General features: G+C 53.6%; 1 long non-coding RNA gene across 1 annotated transcript; it reads left to right on the top strand.

Moving 5' to 3' along the window:
* Positions 1–672: 672 nt before the first annotated feature.
* LOC135329373 (uncharacterized) lies at positions 673–16462 on the top strand. Its single transcript, XR_010390811.1, has 2 exons — positions 673–2861; positions 7699–16462. It is a non-coding gene; the product is annotated as an uncharacterized LOC135329373 (long non-coding RNA).
* The last annotated feature ends 1809 nt before the right edge of the window (positions 16463–18271 follow it).

The following is an 18271-nucleotide window of genomic DNA, read 5'->3' as shown; positions in this document are numbered from 1 at the left end:
TGTGTAAGGTTCCAAATGCAAATGTATTTCATTGCGTTTTACCCGAATCCATTCCTCCAGATTGAGACTGGGACTTATTTCTGTACTGGCTGTATTCTGGAAATCTTCACTTTGGCTTTGTATCTCACTTTTCAAACTGTCTGCGGAGAAAACAGAGGATAAAGGGTACAAAAACAGCAGAAAGCCTTAATGCTGGCCAAAAAAGATGAGGAAGAATAAAAGCAACTTTTAGGCCTGTAGTCATTGCAGTTAAGATAGGAACAGATGCAGATTTGTCCCGATTCCAGACTCCTGGGCTTTTTGGAGGCAGTATGAAAAGAGAGAAGGGCTCCGCTATTGAGTCATAAAATCAGGCTTGGCCAACTGCAATTGCAGAGAGGGCAGATCCTGTGCTTGAAACCCTAACCTGAAAGTCAGGGGAGCACAGCTAGCTCCGAGCCCCCATGCCGACTACCCGTGCATCCTCTGGCAAGGGGGCTCTGCTCACAGCCTGGCGCCTAGTCCAAGGTGCCGCATCAGATCTGCGGGGAGATGAGCAGCTCAAGGACCCGTTCAGCCCGCCCTGAGTTTAAATGATCCTTGGGTGATGCCATCCCTATTAAGAGCTAAATAGAAGTGAGGAATAGAAAATCCCTCAGCAGTTGTCTCTCCCAGCGCCTCCAACAAGGCGGTGAGTCCAGGCTTCCCCTGCTCTGAGGCTGCCTGAGGCAGCTAACAGCATGCTGGGGAAGCATTGCCAGCTGCCGCGTGGGGGACGGTGCTGTGCCAACCGCAAGAACGGCCAGTGCTGGTGCCGAAGTGGTTTTCATCCAGCAAATGCCTCCAGTTCGCTGGAACGGCCAAGCATGATGGGGCGTGTAACATGCTGTTGCATGTTCACACCCTCCTAGTCATCCAGCTGCCTCCTGGGGTGCATTTGTCAGTCGGGAAAGGGGTGAAAGCAAAGGAAAGAAAAATTCATGGCCTTTGGGGGTCTGAGTGCAGTGATAAAAGCTGGAAAGGAGAAGGAAGGATTTATTTTTCACATGGTTCCTTTCAAGCTTCCCGCTTAGAAGTGCTGTGCCTGAAATGGCTTTTCCGAGAGTCATGTTGCCTGTGTGCTCCCACCCCAGGAGGGGCAGCTGTGCCCCCCTCCACCCCCGAGCGGCCCAGAACACCACGTTTGACTCTGCTTTCTGTCATGGTTAATTTACACAGGTCACTTGGGTGGTTTATAGCTTTGGAGAAATGCGATTCACAAACTCAAATGCGATAAGGATGGGGGAAAGAAAGAAAGAAAACTACGTCAACCCAAAGGAATGCAGTTGGTAGAGAGCCCAGTCAGTGTGTGTCTGGCATAAACCCTGGGAAGGGGGATCCCACTTAAAACGGGGCAAAACAGTAACCCAGCCTGAAGAAGCAAGGCTGGGAAGGACTGGGCTGCCGGAGCAGGGTGGCACAGGGCAGCTGCCCCCAGCGCAGGGTGAGGCAGAGAAGAAACTGTGTTTTGGGGGTCTGGTTGATATGATGGAAGGATCTGGTCCTAACTCAGTTGGGTTGCTCTGGACTGGCTAAAAGACAAGGTCAGTGTGTGAAGTGCAGAGGACAGAAACTTGTGTGCTGCTGGAAGTCCCCAAGGATGCTCTTTGGTCATCCAGCCTCTTGTCTGTCCCAAGGGCCAAACTGCCTCTTCTTGAAGTCCATCAGTATAGAGCTGATAAAATTCACTGTTGCCTATCCACTGGGGGATTCCTCCTGCTGCTTATTCCTCTCTTTGCCCGGGCTCATGTTCCTAAAGCAGGCAGGATCTCTGGAAACTCAGTGTAGAGTAATCATCACCTTTTGGCCAAGTCTTGACAAGTTGGGGATGATTCAAACAGGAGTTGTGGAAGGGGTGTCACATTATCCAGGGTGAAAGCTGTTTGCCAGCTGCTGCAGTGAGGTTCACCATGCTGCATCTTGGCAAGTGAACTGAACCACAGAGACCTTCAGTGGGAGAAACACATTCCTTCTGAGATCAGAAACTAAAACAGCTGAGCCTGGCCCTTTACAAAGTGGCAAGAGTTGTTCTTTGCCTACCAAATCTGGCACTCTGGAGAGGGATGTGGAGGAATGAGAAAGAAGAGCACAAGGTGCTATCATTCATCTCCTCTGCACGTGGAAGCCGCAGTGTTCCTCAGCTGGCCCCGGGTGCTGCAGGGATCTTCCATCAGTCTCTGCTTGCAGAGAGGTCTGGAGTGGGCACCAACAGCAGGGACAGTGCACCCCCCGGAACCATTTGGAAAGCATCTGGAAAGAGGACACATGCTGAGGGCAGCCTGTTGCAAGATCATCATAGCACAGTTTGCTCTTGAGGGAAATCTGTCCTATGCGAGGTTCCCCCTTCGGGCTGCAGGACAGCTCCAGGCAAACTTCACGAGCAGATCCATGTTAACGCAGATCTTGTGGATCTGCCAAGCAGGGAGAAGGCTTCATAACAGGAAGCAATTTATGACCTGAGCTGTTGTGTTTACACAGTGATGACTGTGCTCTGCAGACCCTCAAGGGACTGCAGCCATGCTCCAGACCACTCTCAAACTTCTCCAAAGATAACAAATCCAGCATGTGCGAGCTGTGTGCAAGCCACATGCCACACGCACCCCAGAGCAGTCAGGCAGCAGGGGTGCTTTGCTTCTGGCTTGTCTGCCTGGAGAAGCTGCCCACGGTTGCTTCCCGCAGAGAAGTACTCTGTGGATTTGAGACGTCCGAGGGGCTCTGTGTTACGTGCTTCACGTTAGATAAACGCACCAGCTACAAGGAGAGGAAACGCTTCCCTGCAGTGGCCGAGCTCAGAAGTATTTCTGAGACACAGTTCTTATGAGACGGAGGAAACGAATTTGAAGGTGAGTTTAATTCTGTATTTGCCTCCAAGACCTGCTGCTGGCTCAGAGAAGGAATTTTCTCCAGCTCCTCGACCCCACACCACAGCAAATGAGTATGTCGACCAGCTGTGCAAGCTTCCAGTGTGCCGTGTCTGGCGCACATTGCCTTGCTCTGTCCTGTCACTCGATCCAGCTGCAAAAAAGGCAGCTGTGGAGCTACACGGCCCCTTTCCACTTATCCATAACGGGCTGTCTCGGCCCCGAGAGAGCAATCGCTCAGCCCGCGGGGGAGCAGACTGGCTGCAATCTCTTGCATAACTTGCAGGCTAGGGAAGCACGGGGCTGCTTGTCCCTTCTTTGCCTTTGCTCTGCCGTGAGCTGGGAGCTGCCGTCCGAGGGTACGGTGCCATGTGCCTGGCAGACACGTGGGCTGGGGAGGCTAACGCTGTGTGGAGACTTCCTCTCTCTTTAGCGATGGCAAGGAGTGTTTCTGGCCGAGCAGCGGCCGAGCTGAGCGGTGGGGCGGCAGGGCAGGCCCTGGCCCAGTGCCCGCTGCAGGCAGGGATTCCTGCTGCCTTGGCGAACGTCATCCCCCACGGAAATGATTCGTGACTTGGCCTCTGGCAAAGGCAGCCCCTTTATAAAGGCAGCAAGGCTTGGCCAGTGTTGCTCAGCGGTTAAAGGGGAGACCGCAGCAGATAAAGCTGTTGGGGTTGTGGAGCGGTTTTGCATATCGAAGAGACTTTTGGCAAATCATTAACTCCAGGCTGGAGGACGACCTGTGGCTCCCGCTGCTTCCTTTTGGGGGCCAGAGCTGCTAAGGAGGGCTGCGAGCCCTGGGACCGGGGGCTCAGCTCCCCTGGGGAGCACGACCTAGCCGAATAGTGCCCAGCCGAAAGCACTGTTGATGCTTGCTGGAAGGCAACCGTGCCTGCTGTCGCCCCAGTGAAAGCTGATTCAAGCTGCAGCTTTGGCTGCCGGTACCTTCCCCCCTGCACAACCTTGCACTAAGCGTCGTGCCTGCAGGAAGGTTTGCAAGCTGCTGTTTTACTCTGTGGTGCAAGTGCCTGGGAGCTCGAGTGCATCTGCGGAGGGGAGGTAACAGCAGTGAGCAGCCCCTGGCCGGGATATGCTGAGATTGACCCCAGAGGTGGTCTCCCTGGCCGGGATATGCTGAGATTGACCCCAGAGGTGGTCTCGCCCGCCGGTGCGTGTCCGGCACGCTCCGTGCGCAGGAAAGCGCCCAGGTGATGTTGCTGGAGACCAGCACAAATAGCTCGTGTCCCAGGCTGTGGTCCCTGTCCCACCCTGCTAGCAGGAGCAGGGCAATGTTTGCCAGCCGGTTGGATGTTTGGGGGGAATGGTGGGTGCTCTTGGGCTATGCTGATCTGTGTTGCCCTCCAGGTCCCTCTGCTTACACTTTTTAATCCTTTGATCCTTGACTCTCTCCCTTTCCTATTTGTCACCTCCTGAAACCTGGGAGTAAACAAATACCCAGCTGTCGTTCAGTCCCTCTCCTAAGAGAGGGCACTCTAAGAGAGTGCGGGGGTGGGCGTATGCTCCCCCCAAAGGGACAACCTGTGGGATCAAGATCCACCTGCAGCTGGCTGGAGAAACCATGTATAGGAACTTCCCTCTCCTTGTCTTTCCTGCCAGTAATTTCAGGGACTTCCCAAATCAGGGTCATCTGGACTCCAGAAGTCATCTTTTCCTCAGAAAACATGTTTTACAGAGGGAAAATCCCAGCCGGAAAGGAGAAACACTTGATAAAACTAGTCTTTGTATGGTGATTGCTCCATGCTGCCATCCTTAAGCAGCCTTAATTGTATGAAGTCTAGGAAAACAAAGGAGAGTTAATAAGGCTTTTATGGGCACAGTGGATGATTTGGAAATAAGTACGTCCTTGGGACAGGGATAGAAATTGTTCATGACTTTTCTGGCATAACCTTTGCATGCTCTTGCCCCTGCCCGAGTGAAGGAAGCTCCTGCCTGTGCTGTGTCCTTGGAGTGGCCATGCTGGGAGCATCCCCACAAAAAGTGAGATGTCAGTGAGCAAAACTCTTGCACTCTGCATGCCTCTAGGGCAGCTTTGTCTGTCACATGTCCGGGGGGGGGGGAGGGTTACTTGCCTGTGCAAATGGTGGCATTTTTGCATTGATACAAAATTGCTCTCAGATTGAAGGACTCCCACCCCTAGGACGAAAGTGTCTTCTGAAAATGGCTGGGCTGGGGGACGAGTTTGTGTCTGCCAGCTCCTGGCTGCCTGTCTTGCACAGAAGTTACCCTGCCTCAGGTCTGCCAGCAGAGCTGTCTGTGTGAATGGTCTCCAGCCCGCTTCTATTGAAGTCATTTGGGATCAGCTTAAGCGGTTTCAGTAGTAGCCCATATGCATGCCCTCATCTGGAGGCAGGCTGGCAGAAGCACACCCTAAAAGCAGAGATTGCTGGTGAATAATTGAGGGTGGAAACCTCTTCCACTCCTCTGCTGTGCCCTGAGGAGCCCCCTGCCCCCGACCCTAGTGAAAAGACATGGAGGGCATATAGCAAAGCAGCTGAGCCATGCTTTGGGCTGTCGCGTACTCGGAGTGCCATGGAGCTGGCTGATCTCCAGGCTCCGGGCAGCCCTGGGGCTCAGTAAAAGTGCATCCATGCAGACATCACCCAGCTCCTCTCCACGGGGCCGAGAGCCTCCTGGGACGAGCTCCTTGGCCTGCTCTCTGCTCGCCCTGCGCGCAGGCTGGGTGCGGCCTGGTGCGCTGCATGCCATGAGTATCAAGATTGGCATGACTCTGGCGCCTTTACCCCTCTAGTCAATGAACCCTGCTGGTTGCTGCAGTGGAAAGTCAATATTTACTCTTAGCGATCGTTTGCATGCGTCTGCACTAAAATTAACAAAAGCAGAACAAGGCCGTTGCCTTGTTCCAATGTTAGTTTTGTTGTGCTGATTATTTAAAAAAAAAAAAAAAGTCATATTTATTGACTGGGTTTTGCTCTGTCCTGCTCGGCTTTCAGACAAGTCACCTGGTAAGGCTCCTGGCCCCTCTGGTAGGCAGCAAAGCAAACGTTAGCCAGAGGGAAAGTGGCTCTTTCAGGCCTGGACAGATGCTGATCTGTCTGGAAGAGCTCCTTACAGTAGCTCTGGACTTGCATGTGGCTTTGGTGAATGCTGATGTGGCTGCTGGCTCCCCAGGGTCTCCTCACACGTCCTGCAGGGAGGAGCTGGCTGATGATCTCCGAGGAGTCCTCAGAAACTCGGCAGCCAGGAATCCTTCATGCTGGATTCATCTGTCGTGTGCGAAATGGGATCACATGTCAAGGAAGTGAAAGGGAGGAAATAAGCAGAGCAGCGACGTTTCTGGGCTTTGGGGTGGCTTCCACGGACTCACGGAAGACAGCTTGGGCTGGGGTCTTCCTCTTTCTCTGCTTTGGGGCAACACTGACTGTGTCCACAGTTAAGACATCATGGCTGAAAGTAGCAGAGGGCCCGCCCCTTCCCCTAGATGAATCGTTTCTCTGCCAGATATCTGGGGGGTAAGGTTTGAGTTCAACTCCACAAGTCATTGACTTACCACATGAGGGCTGAATTTGGCTTTGGTTTGTTGTTTTGGAGCTCAAAGATCTTGAAAAGGTTGGATGCCAGGGTTGCCAGAGAAACGGAGCTCAATCTTCTGATCTGGTCATTATTCCTTACCCTGTCTTCCTCCTCATTACCCAGCTTCATCTTTGACTTCCTCGGAAACTTCCTCTTCCCCCAGAGCATCCATCAGAGCTGGACTACCACAGTGAGAGAGATCCTGGCTATGGCTGCAGCTCAGTCCTCCCATCTCCGCTTTGTCCTCCAGCTGCTCAGAGGAGAGCCGGTTCAGGCCATAAGGTGCTTCCCAAAGCTGGGCAGAGCTTGCTGCAAGGCTCTCGGCCCCTTCCCAGGGCCCGCAGGCTGTAGAGCCTGACCGTCACAGGACATGGGAACTGGTGGGATCCCTGCGGTTTAGAAACTGGAAATAAACACTGAAGTGGTTTGAAGGCTCGGCCTTGAAATAGGGAAGGTGGAGGGGGAGTGAAGAGGAACCAAAACCAACCCACAGAGGAACGATCAGAGGAGTTAAGGAGAAGTGAAAACAGCTGTGATTACTGAAAGCTCTGATGTGAAAGAATGGGAGTGCTATCTTTGTTTCTTTCACTTCCCTGTCTGGGCAGGTTTTCTTGGCTTAAGTCTTTTTTCCCCCAGTCTCTGCTAATAAATTCCTCCCTAGGGTGGGTGGGGTTGGTGGTGCGGGATTTTGTTCTCTCTGTGGGCTCTGGCTGAGATGATCTGGTGGAAGTAGGAGGGTGCCCCATCCACTGGGCTGGTTCCCTGACCCCGCTCAGCGGCGCAGGAGTCGTAGGGGGACTTGTAGAGGGCAAAAGCCAGGTGGGCAGCTCCTCTGCAGATGGCTGTCGGCTCTGGGCAAGGGCAGGAGCACTCTAGAAACCAGCACCAGGTCTTGCCTTGGACACTGCTCCATGGGCAGATGTCCTGACTCCATCACTCGGTGCCTTTGCTTGCAAATCATCCCTGAGCAGGGGGCCCCCGAGGTCCAGAGATGCCAAAGGGTGCAAGGCAGGAGGTGGCGCAAGCTGGAGCATGACATGATGCCAGCCAGGCACATCTGACTAGCCCTGGCTCAGGGCACCGAGAGGGAAAGAAGCCAAGGTTTGGTGCCAGTGGGTGAGCTGAGGCAGGGGGCACCTCAGGCACTGCCCACCCCCATCCTCCCTCCGTGTCTGGCTCTAGCCCAGCCCCCCCATCCTTGCTGCCAGGTTGGTTTTAGTTAGCAGATCCCATGGGCCAGCCGTCACTGTTCTTCCTCTTCTTCCAGGAAAAGGTTAATCTCCCCTGCACACGCTGGAGGGACAGGACCTCTTGCTGCTGGACCGCTGTGGTGGTACCCAGAGGCACCCTCCTGCACGCTGACCCTCGCTGCTGTGATGCGTTTTGAGAGATGCTACAAATCTGCACTGCGCAAATGTCCTGCTGCTCTCGGAGTGAGTTTGTACCTGTGCGTTAAAGAAGGGGGGACGGTCCCTGCTAAGCTGCTACCTTGAGCGTGCTCTGGCCCTGCGTGGGAAGGGGCTAGCAGCCTGTGCCCAGACCTGCAAAGGATACGGAGGGGATGGGAGCTGCAGTGCTCTGGAGCCATCCCATGCTGTGCCTGGCCCCGAGCTGAACAGCGCTGCTCTCCCGCAGCACTCCCTGGGGAATAATCCGGCATGCAGCCTGCTGGCTCTGCCCTTGGCTCTGCTTGGGCCACAGACTGAGAACAGGGAGGAGACAGGGATAGGGAGGGAATTGCACCCTTTTTCAAGTACCTATTCTCTGCCAGGGTGAGTTAAAGTGGCTTTTGTGGAGCTGAGAACAAAGGCTGCTATATTTCTGCAAACTTTGTTGGGCTGGACCTGCCCCATGGTTTGTCACCTCTCCCGCAGGACAGTCTGTAAACAGAGACAACCATACAGTAGGCCCCTGTTACACAGACTTTTTATACATATTCTTCTGTGGTTTTGGCCTCTAAACAGGGCCATATTTTAATCTCTTAAACAGACTTCATCTCCCATTATTCCTTCCCCAAATATTTTATGTGCAACTGGAGGCCTGGGAGCAGGCCAGCACCAGAGGCGCCCAGCCAAGGCGAGCGGAGGGGCTGGATGGTGGCAAGGCAGAGGGAGGTGCAGCCCGACCCTTTCAGCCTCCTGTTTGCTTTGGTAGCTGCCCCTATTTACCTCAAGCACCTCAATAAAACCCATGTTTGTTAAAGATTAAATGCTGTCGCTGCTCCACTGTGGGTTCAAAGAACTTCCAGTCTGAAGTCAAGCAAGTGTTTTCATTCTCAAAAAAACCTAGGGATGGCCAAAACCTGATGTGCTGGCTGTGTGGAGAGGCTCTGGCATTGAACTGATACGGAAAATAAGCACTCAGCCATGAAAAACAGTCTGCAGCCTTCCCGCGAGCTCTCTGAACTCAGGATGAGAGCGGAGGCCTCCGGGTGAGGTGTTTATTCCTCTATCCCCAACCTGCTTCAGACGCGGTCCGCTCGGAGTTATGGCTGTGGCTGGCAGCAGCGCGAGTCTCGCCAAGATGTTTTCACAAAGCGCCTGTTTAAAAATGATGAGAAGTTACAGGCTAGTTAATGGATTCACTGGTGACTTCTCGGTAAAATAAAGAGGAGGAGGAATGGCTCTGTGCTGCCAGAGAGAAGGCCATGAAGTTAGGGAGGCAGAAATTACTTCTTGTCCAGGCCAGGGAAGCAGGCAGGAAACTCTTGTGCCAGAGGAGCCAGCAGAGCTGCTCGGGCGCTGGGGGAGCATTGCTGTCTGCACTGCTGGGGGTCCGGCCCTCATCTCCCCCATTAGCCTCAGTGCCTCCACCCGCAGTCCCTCTCACTGGAGCCTCCATGCTTAGTCTGGGCAGTGAAGGCCTCCGGGTGCGTGGGTTTAAGCCTAATTAACAATCCCTAAGTAAAATAATGCACCCCTGTCCCTCCCCTGGAGAGCATGAATGCAGCTTGTCCCTGACCTCGGCTCAGTCATTTGACCTCTTTCTGCCCTGGGAGAAGCACGTTGTCCTCTGTGGGACCTAAACATGTGCTTAAAGTTAAGCCTGGGATTAGAGGCTGTGCTGAAGCTGGATGGGATGAGTCACTCGCTTTCCTGAATCAGCAGAGAGGCCTCGCGACGTGCTAGGAAGACCAAGAGAAAACGAGGGATCTGATGGCTCAAAGGGAGGTTTATTCAGATGAATGGGACGCGGAGCACATTGTCAAATGCTGAAAGGATGGGATGGCATGAACCGGGGTGTGGGACTGAAAAGACCAGCAATGATCCCGTCCCACATACGTCAACCAAACCATAGGGGACAGAAAGTACCATGAAATCTGTGGGGTCACGTCACTGTTCGCAGGGCACTGGATGAAGTTCTTGGTGATGGAGGACGCTGTACTGAGGGCCACAGCTGAAGGATACTTCTGTGCAGAAGAAGGAAGGCTCCCCGCTTCTGCACTGTGCTGCATGCCAGCCCTGGCCCTGAAGGGACCTTCTCAACACTCCAAATTTTGTGTCTGTGCTGAAGCACCAACTTCTGTTTGCTGCAGAGGGTTTGGGTTTCAAGGCCGTTGTGATCCCAGGCTCTGTCCCCCTGCATAAAGCAGAACCACAACTGCTTTGTGGAACTAACCACATTTCTGGCAGGGCCTGCCTGTACTGTCTGGGAAGGTGTCCAGGCATGGTTTAAGAGAGGGGGTGTGTTCCCTCCTGGATATTAGTGAATTATCCATTTCCACAAGCTTCATGACAACACCTTGGAGTGGCCCAGAAGCCCTAAGCCTGGACCCTACACCTCAACCTTCATCTCACCTCCCAGCACGTGGCTACTAGACATTGGCCTTGGCTACTAAATGAGTGATGCTTGTTTGGTCCTAACTGCACTGGGAGCCATTTGCAGCTTGCTCACACCAACCTCATGATTACAGATGGATGCGCTGCCCAGTGCTCAGAGAAAGCAAGCCCTGGAGGGGCTGCTGGCCCGTGTGCCCTGTTTGCCTCCCCGCATGCTGCCTCGCCGCCAGCCCACAGGCATCCCGCGCTGGCACGGGGCTGGGCATGGGCATGCAGAGTCCTGCACACCTTCGAGGACGTGTGCTGACGGGGCTGGAGGTTGCGGCTCACTAGACACGAGGTAGGCAAGCTCCGTCTTGAGGGCAGCTTGTGCTGTGCCCTTGACAGCTGTGGTAGATGCAGGCAGCGTGATCTGTAGCTGGTTCCAGGATGGGCATCTTTCACCTGGGCAGAACTAAGTAATCCTGTGGACGGTCAAGCCCTTGGCTTAAAATCACCTCTGGCAGACAAAGAGAGTCCCGGTAGGGTCTGGGATAGAATCAGATAAGACGCCCATTTTGTGAATGCCACACATAGGTTCACCCCAGCTTCTGCCCAGGGTCCCCAAAGGAATGGGTCTTCCTCTGTCGCCTTGAGTGACACCTGACAGTCGGTGCCACTTGGGAGCAAGGGCAGTCAGTGATTTGGCAGGCTTGCTTGTCTCTCAGTTTCCTTCGTATGTTTTCCGAAAGGACGTTCTGGTCTAGGAGGTAGCCAGCCCTGGAGAGTGGAGCCTGCTGTCTGCTCCACAGCCATATGGGCAGGACCAAGGAAACCTTCATTCTCTTTCTGCAGAATGCCACCACTCTGGCCAGGGTGGGTGTATATTCCAGTGCCTGAAGTCCCGGGGCTCTCTGCTGAGCCTGCTGTTGAAAGAGCCAAGAGATGCTGAGCAGGACACAGACTCCTGCCTCACAGGGGGAGAGGGGAGGAGAAGGAAACGACTGTGTCCATTAAAATGGAGCTAATGACTACAGGAAACGAAAGCAACATTTTGTGCCCTGTAGGACCACCAAGCACATAGGAGCCCTGGCTGTTACTACTGAACTGCAGTTGCTAACTAAGTAATTCACCGTTATTTCGCATAGCAGCCCAGGACAGGAAAGGAGGGATTCAATCCTGAAATGAAACTTTAAGGTTGTGGGAAGGACACAGCTACCCTCACTGGACTTTGGCTAAGGCAGCAGGAACACCCCTTTACTGGTAGGACATAGGACAGGAAAATAAAAATGACAGAACTCTCCATTTTTTCTGTTTTTCCTTAGATGTCCTTTGAAAACCAGTCCTCACTATCCCCCACAATGGCACCTCTTAACACCAGGCTGGGCATTGACAGTGGTCTGCTCTTGCTTCTTGCTGAGCCCTAACATTTTTGGGTTCTTAGGGGGCTCCTATCTGGACAGGAGCCTGGTTAGGTGGTGATATATAAGACGCAGATGTCTCCATGCCATAGAAGCACTGAACAACCCTCTTCAGATACAGCCTTCTTGTTTTTACCAGCCTTGTAACCGCTGGTGCATGCAGCATGGCATGGAGCCATGGCCCTGTGGGCCTCGGGAGAGACTAGGCTGGCAGGCGCTGGCACTGGTGACAATACGGTGGTGGCTGAATCACAGCATTGCTCTGCAAAGTCCCCGGGAAAGGGACACTTCCGTGTCATTCCGGGACTTGCCGTCCCATGTGTGTAGCTGTGGCTTGGCTCGGTGTGACTCCCAGAGCAAGGAATTGCTGAGGCGGGGGGAGAGGGACAACGTCTCATACTGTAGTGACTGTCGGAGGTCCTCAGTCAGGCTCGAGCACCCCAGGCCGGCCCCGGCATGAAAGCAGCAAGGAAATACCCAAAAAGCGAACCTCAAAGGCAGCAAGGCAAGCAAGAGCTGAGGAAAGCCACCAGGCGAGTTCACAGGATGCAAAAGTAATTGGGCGTTTCTGACAGCTCTGTCTCCCCGCCACGAAGAGGCCGCGGGACCTTGGCAAGGCAGAGAGCGAGCCGCTCTGGCAAGGCCCCTCCAGCTCCCGGTGAGAGCACAGCAGAGCGGCAGGCACCAGCCTGCAAGGGTCGGCCGCTGGCGTGACGCCTCGGCCTGGGGGACCTGGCTGAGAAAGCTGGAGCCAAGGCAGGCAAAGCAAGGAGGCTGGCTGCCTCCCAGGCCGGAGACGTGCGCACCACGGGGAAGGGGCTTGACGGAGGGTGCTGAGGTGTGGTGCGTGCTTGCCAGAAGGTAAATGCACCTTAGAGAAGGGAAAAACACGTGGTCAGGTGACCCCAGATCATCAAAAGCAGAGCTGGGCACCCTGATTTGCTCCCTGGTGCCCACGGGCTGCAGCCGAGCTGGGGGCTGACAGGGGTAGTCCTGCACCAGGAGCCGGGCGCTTCCGCATCCCGCCAGCCCAGCCATCCCTGCTAGGTCAGGGAACAAGCCTGAACGGGCCCTGTGAAGCCTTCCTAGGTCAGTGCATGGCATCACACAGCTCCTGACTATAAGGGTTAGGAGCTGGACTTGTCAAACTGGGACCTCTCTTTCCTTGGGAGCACCAACTTGTACAGTTCTCTGTCACTCATGCTTACCTGGGACTTGCTGGCAATCCAGGGCTTCAGGAATCGCTGTTGAATCCCTCTTCTAGACTCTTGCGCCATCTCAACCTCTGTTGTTGTGGGTGTGAAATGATTTCTTTTTCCCCAGTGTTACACCTTGCTGTGGCCTGTGATGCTCCAAATAATCCAAAGCCAGAAGTCAAGCCAAGATCACAAACCTCCAAAAGGAGAGATGTTAGAGAGAGAAAGGTGGCCCTTGTTATTTTTAAGCCTGCTTTCTGATGTGTTTTTCCAACATTTTTTCTTCCCCTTTTGGTAGATATGCTCTTCATTCTTTGTTTCTTCAAATAAAAGCTGCAGTTCTCACCTCCTCAGATGACTCTGGGACCAGGTGCTTCAGGGAAGTGGTCACGCACAAGGAGAGGTGCCGTGGGCACCCTGGACGGCCTTTTCTGCTCATGGAGCGGGGAAGCAGTTCGCGTTTCTGAATTGCTTTGTGCTCCTCCACAAAGCTGTGCTCCCAGCTCGCGCTGGGTAATTGTGAGCTTTGCAAAATGCATTGCTTTTCCTTGGTGTTTTTCATAGCTCTTATTTTAGAAAACTGCTCCTAGCTTGCTTTGCCCTGCTAGTGTAAGGCTTAAACGCCAAGCTACTCCAAATTTTTAAGGCAAAGCTAAACATTTCCCACATACAGGACTTGAAAAAAATCAGCATCTCTCCCACATACACCTATAGTCCTCATAATTCAGGATTTCTGAGTTGTGATTTTAAAATGCCCGGGGCCTGTCCTGCTGTGAAAGGAGCACCAGCATCCTTATGAAACCTCATGCTGAACTCTCCCTAAAGATGTCTTGAGTCTGTTTTAAGCCTTGCTTTTTTTCCTCCCTTGTCTAATGCTGCTGGGTTAATTCAGCTCCTGAATATTAACCTTTATGCTGTTTCTCCCATATGCCAGTCTTAAATCTCATAATTATCAGGTCGGCACCATCAGTCCTATTCCACAGGCAGGGAAACCGAAAGACCGAGGAAGGAAGTGACTTACCAGCGGTGGCCCTGTGAGCCTGGGATTGAACTCACAGCAACACCCAGGTCCCATGAGTCCAGGACCTGCTCTGAGTCCCTGCCCTCATCCTGGGGAAGGGGACAGCATTTTTTACATGCTAAAAAAGTTTAAGCCACTCCCTGAAACTCAACTGCTTTCATCCAGAAAGAGCCCTTAGGTTACACCACTCAGCAGATAGCTCACAGGCGTCATTGGGTCAGATGCTCTGGAGCTCTTCCAGGCCTGGACGATGTTTAAATAGAAAGGTTATGTACCTGGGAGATTTATTTCATCTTTTAATTGGTTGTTTGTTTACATGACTCGGGAGCTCTTTGCTGATGTTTGCTTTGCTGGCTCAGTCAGCTTCTGAAAATCCTGGACGGATGCATTCCAGCCTGGCCCTTGTGCCGGGGAAGTCTGGTTCGCAGCTCCTGCTCCTCGGTTTCATCAGAGGAACCCTGGTGGTTTCCATCCAGCCCGTTTCAAGCCTTGCTCCGTGGAGAGCACCGTCCCCCAGCCCTCCCCACCAGCGCACAAAGGCCAAGCAGGGCGAGGATTTCCTTTTTATTTTGCAGTCATTCCCTGACAGATTAGAGCTGGCAGCAGAATGATATCAGAGCTGAGATCTCCCCAGTTTTGCCCTTGCAGATGTGAAGTTCAGTGTTGCTGGGGATGACTGAAGAGCTCGCAGGGAGGCAAAACAACATTTGTTTCAGAGGATTTGGACGTTTGCTGCTGCGGCAACCCCGGTGGGCTCTGGGAGCCTGAGGCCCCTCCGCTGCTCTGCCGGAGCTTGTGTTTCAGCGGTGCCCGGGCTGGGTCCGGCCGGAGACTTACCGCACAGGCCCAGACCCAGAAGAGGAAGCAGAGAATGGCACGGAGCCAGCAGCATCCCTATTCATCCCAGGCATGGGAAAGTCCCGATTGGGGTCCTTCACCCCAAGATCTCTGCTTCCACTTTTTTTATGTGGAGCATGTTACAGAAGAACTTGAGGCCTTGAGGTTTTGGAGAGATTTGCCTGGCTGAAGTAACAACCCCAGAATCTGTATGTGTGTGATAGGGACTGGGGGCTCCTGGTCTCCTCTTCGCCTTTGGGCAGGCTGACAGATAACTCTCTGGAGCAGGGTCAGTCCTGGCTGCAGAGGCCATGGAGATGGAGCCTGCCCCCTTAGGTGGGCTTTTGGGTTCCTCCTCTCAGGGTTACGCTACCTCCTCCTCATCTTTCCAGGCACTGCAGAGGATGAGAAGCAAAACACCTGCATGTTTATGGGTTTTTTTTCACGCAAATGTTAAAAACTCAGTTCTCTGCTGGTGTCAGGCTGCAGGAACAGTTTTGGAGCAAAGCCAATTTCCCCCCACTGAAGCTCTAGAGAAAAAGGATTTGAAAATGACTTGCTAAGTGCAAAGATTCTCTCTTAACTCGTCTTCCATTTTTATTTAATTTTTTCCAGTGCCTTACTTACAGAATCAGCAAGTTGTCCCAGGACGGGAAGTGTAAATCAACTGTCTGGGCCATGCAGCACTGGCTGATCAACTGCTCTGGGTGTGAATTCCTGGGAGATTGTGGCCCATCTCCTGCCTGATGAGTGTTTTTCGCATTGCTATTTCCCTTTCAATGAGCCACAGGATTGGCTTTGCAGGCACGCCTTGGCACTGAGACCCTGCGGTGATAGACATGACAGCCATGTGGGTGGAGCGCGCCATGTACAGGGTGTCTTAAGGCTTTTTGGCAGAGTGGGTGTCTGATGGCAGATGGTGCAGAAGGATGAGTGGCAGTCACCAGCCCCGAAAACCCGATGCTGAGCGGGACTCATGGGCGGCGAGGACTTGCTTCATTCAGGGCCTCTCTCCCTCCCAGCCTCGGCGTTGAGCAAGAGCCAGCAGATACTTATCTTTGCTTGGCATGTGTCCCTGGAGGGGAGAAGGGAAGTGACGTTCCCAGGCTCTTTAGATAAGAAGCAACCACCCAGCCAGATCAGTGGGGTAAGTCTTGAAGGAGCAGCATCAGAGATGATGGGGAAGCCGCAGATAAAGGTGAGGCTAACACCCAAGATAAGCTGGCATTGACAAGAGCCCCCAGAAATTAGGAAGATAAAGATGAGTGTTTCCAAGGCAGACAGGTTTGTTCCAAAAACCACACAGCTTCTGCTGCTGAAGTTCACACACTGCGCAGAGTGCCTGCAGGAGACATGTGGCCCTCCGGGGACACGTGGGACTGGAGGAGCTCCCTGACCTTCCTGCTGGCCCCAAGAGATGGGCACTCAGAGGCCGTCTTCCCATCGGAGTGGCTGGTCAGGTCCTCCACCAGCTTCCTGCCTGTGTTCATTGAACTGATGTCAACAGGCTCCATGTGTGTTTGGGAGGAGCTGATGGGTGTCACTGCAGGAATGTGTGGGTTTTTTTCCCCTCCCTTCATGTTTTTTGGGTTACAAATGTGTTAATGTCTGATTTGCGCAATCAATCAATTTCACAATCTTTGCTCCCTGCAAACAACTGGAGATGAATGCGTGTTGCCTAACTGGCCAAATCAAAGAGCTGCTTGGGCTCCGCCAGCTTTGCTAACCGCACTTGACCAGATCTCTCTTCTTTCCATCCTCCCTTCAAAGTTTGCATTAATAATGATAATCAAAACCATGTTTGGGAGTAGTCTATTGATTTATCCTCACTGATTCTTTTCCTCCTGGACTTCTGACTGCTTTTCTCATGATGATGTTTCCCGGTGATCTGGTGGAGGAGTTCCCAGGGAGCTGGGCTCACGCTGAGCACACTCAGATTTGGGGGGGGAGGCAGATGATGGAGACATTGAGGAGGACCCTGGGCAGTGTTGAAGGCCAGGCATGATCTTGTGACCATCCCAGGTTTAGTGTGGAGGCCGTGATAGTGTACTCCAAGCTTTGGTCAGTATGGACAAATGACACACACTTGACTATGGGGCATCCTGCTCTGCCTCACCAGCCCCGTCCCCATTCTCTGGGAGGCAAAGCCAGCCAGGCAGGCGAACCCAGCCCCAGGCCACCTCGTGACCCACTTGGCTTAGCAAACGTGGAGATGTTTGACCACCTTGAGAGCAATGAGGAGGTCAGACTGTCTGCCTGGGAAGCCTCTGAGGTGTTGCTGCCCTGAGGTATGACAGGAGGACCACAGGCTGTGGGGAATTCTGCCTCTCGCCATAGGGGGTTTGGAAGATTTATCAGGAAGCCTCCACCCTTCCCAATTGAATGTGACAGAGAGTTTTCTGTAAAAACAAAGCAAAACAATTAAAAACCCTGTTGCTTAACATGCTTGTAGTCTGGGAGGGAGAGCTCTGCCGCTGAGTTCAGACGGGCTGAACTTCAGCTAGGGCAGACATCTGGGGACGAGAAAATCCATCAGCTCTGGTAACCGGGCTCGGAGTTGGTTTTAGCCAGCTTGTGTGAAAGTGGTGGCAGGAGGGCCTGCTCGGAGACGGAGCCTGTTGCCAGATGATTTCAGAGTTAGTTGTGTCCCTTCTTTATTCCTGGGTGAAAAATCTTTTAAAAAATCATCCCCACCCTGGGCTAAAAGGTCCCATAGAGCCCAAGGGAAGGTAGAGCCGCCTTCCAGTCCTTTGGTCACCCCAAGGCGGGCGCCGCAGCTGGGAATCGCCCTCTGGAGATGCTGATCTTTCCCCTGAGCCTGCTGTGGGTCTGGGCCATCGGCAGCACCAGGAATTGATGCTGGGAGGTCTTTAGGGGTAGCTGTTCCCACCTTTCCAGGTGGGCCGCCGTGCTGCACGTGGGCCGCCCCTCGCACAGTGCCCGGCCCGAGGGCTGACGGGAACCAGGTCCTGGCAGCACGGACTGAACACAGCTCTTCTGCCTGGTGCTTTGATGGGAAAAGCCAGAGCTGTTTTCCTCGCTCTGATTTATGGCCCTGGAGAACAGGGAGTGCTCAGCCGGGCAGAACCGATTTCCCTGAGCTGGGATTTATGTCTCCCACCAGCCTAACGACCCGCTGCTGCGCAGTCTGGGAAAGCCAAGGCCTGCCATGCCTCGCCAGAGCCACCAGGCTTCACGGAGCTCACTAATCACCTGCCTGGGGACAAAGTTTGTGTGTACGGGCTCCCCCCCAACCTGGAAACACAAAAGCCGAACTATGCAAATGAGACAACTTCCTTAGACGGTGAGACATGTCAAGTCAAAGTCGGTCTTGCTTTTCAGCTGCTCTTCAGTCTAGTGGGTTGCACAACCCTCGGAGTCCTGTCGCCTCGGGGCCTGAGCCCGGCGCGCACCGGGCTGTTTTCATGTCTCGGCATCTGGCACCAAAAAAGAAGGGAGGCTTTTTATTCCCTTCCCCTGTTGATTTTTCGGCCCGGCCCTGGGCCTGCGGGCTGTCTGCGTCCACGTCTGTGTGCAGCTTCGTTAGCCGGGCCGTGGGCTGAGTTCTGGGTGGCAGCGAGGTCCCCGGGAGATCCCGTCTTCTTCC

This window comes from Dromaius novaehollandiae, chromosome 10 (assembly GCF_036370855.1).
Source record: "Dromaius novaehollandiae isolate bDroNov1 chromosome 10, bDroNov1.hap1, whole genome shotgun sequence".
Classification (NCBI taxonomy): Eukaryota; Metazoa; Chordata; class Aves; order Casuariiformes; family Dromaiidae; genus Dromaius; species Dromaius novaehollandiae.
This window is presented reverse-complemented; position numbering and strand designations above follow the sequence as displayed.